Source organism: Vigna unguiculata, chromosome 11 (assembly GCF_037176805.1).
Source record: "Vigna unguiculata cultivar grain cowpea cultivar isolate G323 ecotype 2 chromosome 11, ASM3717680v1, whole genome shotgun sequence".
NCBI classification, from domain to species: domain Eukaryota; kingdom Viridiplantae; phylum Streptophyta; class Magnoliopsida; order Fabales; family Fabaceae; genus Vigna; species Vigna unguiculata.
The window spans coordinates 38,452,144-38,457,276 of record NC_140802.1 but is presented as its reverse complement, the minus strand read 5'-3'; the positions used below and the strand labels follow the sequence as shown (position 1 = coordinate 38,457,276).

Below are 5,133 nucleotides of genomic sequence, written 5' to 3'. Positions count from 1 at the left end.
TTCATTGTAGAATTATTGACTTTATATGTTAAAATTCTGGTGAAGGAAAGATATGGTGGTTCTCAACTGAGTATTCACCAAAATCACATCTAGTAACATGATGAAAACAAAAGTAGGAAACTCTTGTAAGAATGAAGAGTTAATTTAATAGTTGTCACTAGAAATTAACAAGTATCTTAGGAGATTTTGACTATGTATCATGGGAAGATTTGCAACTTTTGTTAGAAAAAGTAATATTCAATTGTTATTTTTGTTAAAAAATTATACAACAAAATTTATAGTTTTTGTCATAAAAGCTTTATGATTTTTTTTGTAAATTTCTATACATAAATTACATGTTGAATAATAATACATAACATGTTGAGTAATAATATTTTTCTTCGATGAACATAAACCTTTAAATCCTCAATCACATAAATTTATTGTGCACTTTTATTTAAATTTTATACTCTTATTTGTAAATTTATTTTCACTTTGAATAAATTATTTTTCTACTAAGTCATTTTTACTCATGATTTATTCAATTTTATAATTAATCTCAAATTTGCTTATTTTAGTATTTCTTTTGGAGAAATCGTATCAAACTAAAAAAAAAAACTAAAAAAATGGGTAGGGGAGTCAAATTGTAAAAAATTACGTAACTCACCATTGCATGCATACATTATTCTTATATATAGGCAAACAAACTCTCACTTTCTATATATATATATAATCCACGTCACCACAACTTATTAAAATCTGCTGCTGCAAACAACAGCAAAGAAAAAAAAAAAAGGTTCAAAAGTACATCAACATAAAGTACAAAAACATAGACTTAATACTTCAAAGGTATTTGGTAAAGTATTGAAACAGTGACAGATTTTGAAGTTTCGAAGGGGAACTCTCTTCCGCAGGTACAAGAACATAGATTCTAAGTGAAGCACACTTGTAGAAGCTGCCATGGAGTACAACATAGGTTACAGTGAGGACCTCAGATCATAGCCCTCAAAAAGAGGGTTCATTCACAATTTCAGCATCAACATTAGAGTTTCATCTGTGTAGTGCATAGCTTCTAATTACAGTTTCATCTTCATCTTAAATAAATCCGTATATGTGTTTTCCTATTGCAAATCATTGACAAATATAGCATTAGAAATTTCCCACTGCTTTTTCTCCAAATTCTTTTCTTAGCAATAATCAAATTATATAACAAGAATAACTTGAGGTCTTAAAACATGATAACAAGAACTAAATAAGTGTTGAGTTTATTGAAGAATGTGCAAGAGTTTAGTAAACTCTTAATTGATTTTATTATGAATAAAAAAATTTATAATGAGATCAGCATTTAGTGTGTGTAGAGAAATAGATAAGTGATTATTCAATAATATATTCAGCATCAATCATACTCTTATTTACTTACAATGAAATAACCAAGTTTGGTTTAGGATTTAAAATATATCTTCAAGAAATAATAACTGTAATTTGATTCTTGATCGGGGGAAAAGTAGAAGATGATTGACTTTTGCCTTCTTTTTCATTTTTCATTTTCTTAAATCATAAATACAAATTATTAATGAAAAAAAATTAGTGCATTTGGGAGATTCGAGAAAGCTTTCCCTTTTCAAATATCAGGTTTCGGAAATTTTATTTAAGAAATTATGTAAAAATACACATACATTTTTTTAGGAAGAAAAGTTTGTTAGAGAAGCAACTATAGCAATACGAAAAAAGGGGGAAAATCTTCCAAAACTAAAAAATTAATATGTATGATGTTTGTAGTTGATTAATAAATTTTAGGTTAAAATACCCCGTTGGTCATCGTTTTTGTACCAAAATTTCAATTTGGTTGTTGGTCCTCGTTTTTGTACCAAAATCTCAATTTGGTCATCATATTTTTATTAATCTTAATTAGGTCCACATTTTTATAAATTAGTAACAATTAGGTTCTTTTCGTTAATATAGAACTAACACCGTTAAGTAGATGTCACGTGTCAGCTCCTCGTTTTTAAAATTTTTTGAATTTTTTTTGAATTTTGAATTTTTTTTCAAATATTTATGCCACGAGTCACGTTTTTAAATAAATTAAATATTGTTAAAAATATGTAATAGAAATATCACTTGTAATAAAAGTATCATCATAACATTTATATAAAAATTAAATTTGATCTAAATTTGGAGCGTCTGAAATTGAAAATTTTTAAAAAAATTTGGGACCGAAATCAAATCAAATTAACAAATGAGGACCAAATTGAGATTCATACACTAATTTGACACGTGTCACCATATTAGATTGACACGTGACCCACTACAAACGTGACATGTGGCATAAATATTTTAAAAAATTCAAAAAAATGAGGAACTGACACGTGGCACCTAATTGTTACTGATTTACAAAAATGTGGACCTAATTGAGACTAATACAAATACGAAGATTAAATTGAGATTTTAGTACAAAAACGAGGACCAACGGAGTATTTTAACCTAAATTTTAGATCCTAGAATCTTGTAAGAAACGTTTACTATATCTTATTTGATTTTAAATAAATTTTATCAAATCATATTACTTTTAAACAACTTTATAAATTTTGTTTCAATAATAAAATTTTATAAGCCTCACAAGTTTATACTTGTTTATTTAAACTATTTTTTTTTATAATTTAAAAATTAATTTAATTACTAGAATTGAATTTTAATGAAATGATATAGTATTACATATTATTGATATTAAAAAGTTGTTCTAAAGCTTTAGAATCTTATATAAAATTCAATCGTAATATTTTATACTAAAACCCTTATCATATGCATAAAAATGTTCCAAGAGAACATATGCTACTACATCTAAATCTTGCCCCAAATCAAAGCATGTACTTCTATTGGCTACTTAAATTATTATCAACCTCTTTATTTAGATTTCAAAACTGGAAAACAACACAACCCAATTACCTTTCCTTACACAAGATGCCAATAAATGTTCTCATATTTTGTATGTGATTTTGGTTTTTGAAGTATTATATAACCCAACATGCATGGAAATCATCGATCCCTTTGTTTGTTTACTTCATTGTTACTAAATTTCCAACATAGATTACAAAGCCCCCACAATCGCAATTTTTTAGAGAATCCCCATTAACTTTATTAATAGAAATAAAAAGGGAAAAGCTTAATATTATCATTTTTCAAAACAACATATTATCCTTCAAAACCTTAATAAAACAAATAATCCGGGGTTAAAACAAAAGAGAAAAAAAAACTCATTAAAAACAACCAATTACGTTATTATACCATAGTACAAGTATCACAAGTTGTATAAAATAACGAAAGAAAGAAGAAAGAAGAAAAACAAAAACACCCCAAGATTAGTTTAATGTTAACCCAATTTGAACCTAACTTGGCATGTGAAGAAAGAAGAATATTCAAACGATCATATAAAAAAGGACACAAACAAAAAAAGTACGTACCTGAAAGCAACTGCTATTTGGTTCTTTATGAGACATAGCTTTGTATCCCAAAATTTGAGGTAAACTGAACTTCGAACCAATAGCTGAAGAACAAGAAACTAATGTTGCTTTCAAAAACCACCTTTCATTGATACTGAGACTCTGATTGATACAGAGCTGTAACAACAAACAACAACAGAAAAACACTTCCATCATTCGATGCAACAATGTCTTATGTTCCATCAAATTGTAATAACATCTGGGTGTCTGGTTTTCCTTGTTCTGTCGTGCAAGGTAGAAACTTGGTTGCATAAGAACAACTCAGATAACTGAGAAACCAAAAGGGTTTTATGATAAGATGATGAAGCATAGGTTATATGAAATATAATAAAGCTATGAAATTATGAACATACCATAGATTAAGCCTCAGATTGTAGAGATGAAGAAGAGGGTGAAGGAGGAGCAGCCATGTTTTACGGTGTGACCACTCCTCTTCGAAAAAGAGCTTAGGGTTTAAACCATAAACAATTATATAGGGTCGAAAATAGAAAAGAGTAAGAAAAATAAAATTGAGATGGTTCATTGAATGTGGACGCAAACGTTGTTTTAAGGAGCATAGTAGAGAGACAGGAACATAACATCATGGATGTGGGACTATAGCTGTAAAAAAGGTATGGTAGGTGCGCGAAGCATCTGTTTAACGTTTCTCTTTTTGGGGAAAAGAGTGAAAACACGAATTTAATAAAGTTTTTGAGCATCAAATGAGGCTAATGTTTTACACGATATTTTTTGTTGGATGCTTCTTAATTAATCAAGATTCCCGTTCGAGTAATCAATCTCCTTAATGAATGGACATTATTAGAATGGGAGTTGTTTCGGGTGTAGGGACCAAGAGCCTATTAAGGAACTCCTTTGATCTTACTTCTTTTCTCAAAACCTCCTCTCCTCGATACTGCAATAACTTCTTTTCCAAGAAATCCACTCCTTTGCTCGATCGGCTGGGCTGACGATCGGGGGTACCTGTCTAAAAGGCTCTGATGCTTAAGTCAGTAAGGGACCGATCGGGATATCAATGTATCTGCTATAATAAATGTGAATTAAAGATGCCCACCAACCTACCTTTGGGCCCTATTTATAGTTTTCGGTGTGGACCTGTGGTTAGGGTTCCTTAATCACAGCCCAATGACCCTCTAATCAAGATTATGATCTCGTTTAACGTTAATTAATCCAATTGGCTTGTGTTGTTTGACTGTGCGACCGATGGTCGCTTGACCGGGCCTGTTATATCCTGATTTTAACAAGTGAATGTGTGGCTGATCGACCGATGGACGCATATAAACAATGCGCGAATCTTAAGATTGACCGACCGATGATATGGTCAACCGATTATCCTTTACTAGGTTACGGTGCTGTTCGTACGGGGCCGATCGACCGATGTTCCATTGCGGATCAGAATGTCACTTGTTTGTGTTACCGTTTGACCGATGGCCCAGAACATGGTTTGATTGTGAGACCGGTCGACCGATTCTTTCTGACGATGCAATGACTTATTTGTATACGCCGATTGTTCGATGGTCCTATGCAGTTCATTTATTAAACCGTTCGACCGATGGTTTCCTATGATGCGATTTATAATATATACATCGATTGGCCGATGGTCCTATATAGTTCATTCGTCTGACCGTTCGACCGATGGTTATGTTTTATACGCAAGCTT

At 30.8% G+C, this 5,133-nt stretch overlaps 1 long non-coding RNA gene across 1 annotated transcript; it reads right to left on the bottom strand.

The window, feature by feature from the left end:
* Window positions 1–623: 623 nt before the first annotated feature.
* On the bottom strand, window positions 624–3,987 carry LOC114168886 (uncharacterized). Its single transcript, XR_003600783.2, has 3 exons — window positions 3,830–3,987; window positions 3,438–3,745; window positions 624–1,100 (listed from the first exon to the last, which is right to left on the bottom strand). It is a non-coding gene; the product is annotated as an uncharacterized LOC114168886 (long non-coding RNA).
* Window positions 3,988–5,133: the final 1,146 nt, after the last annotated feature.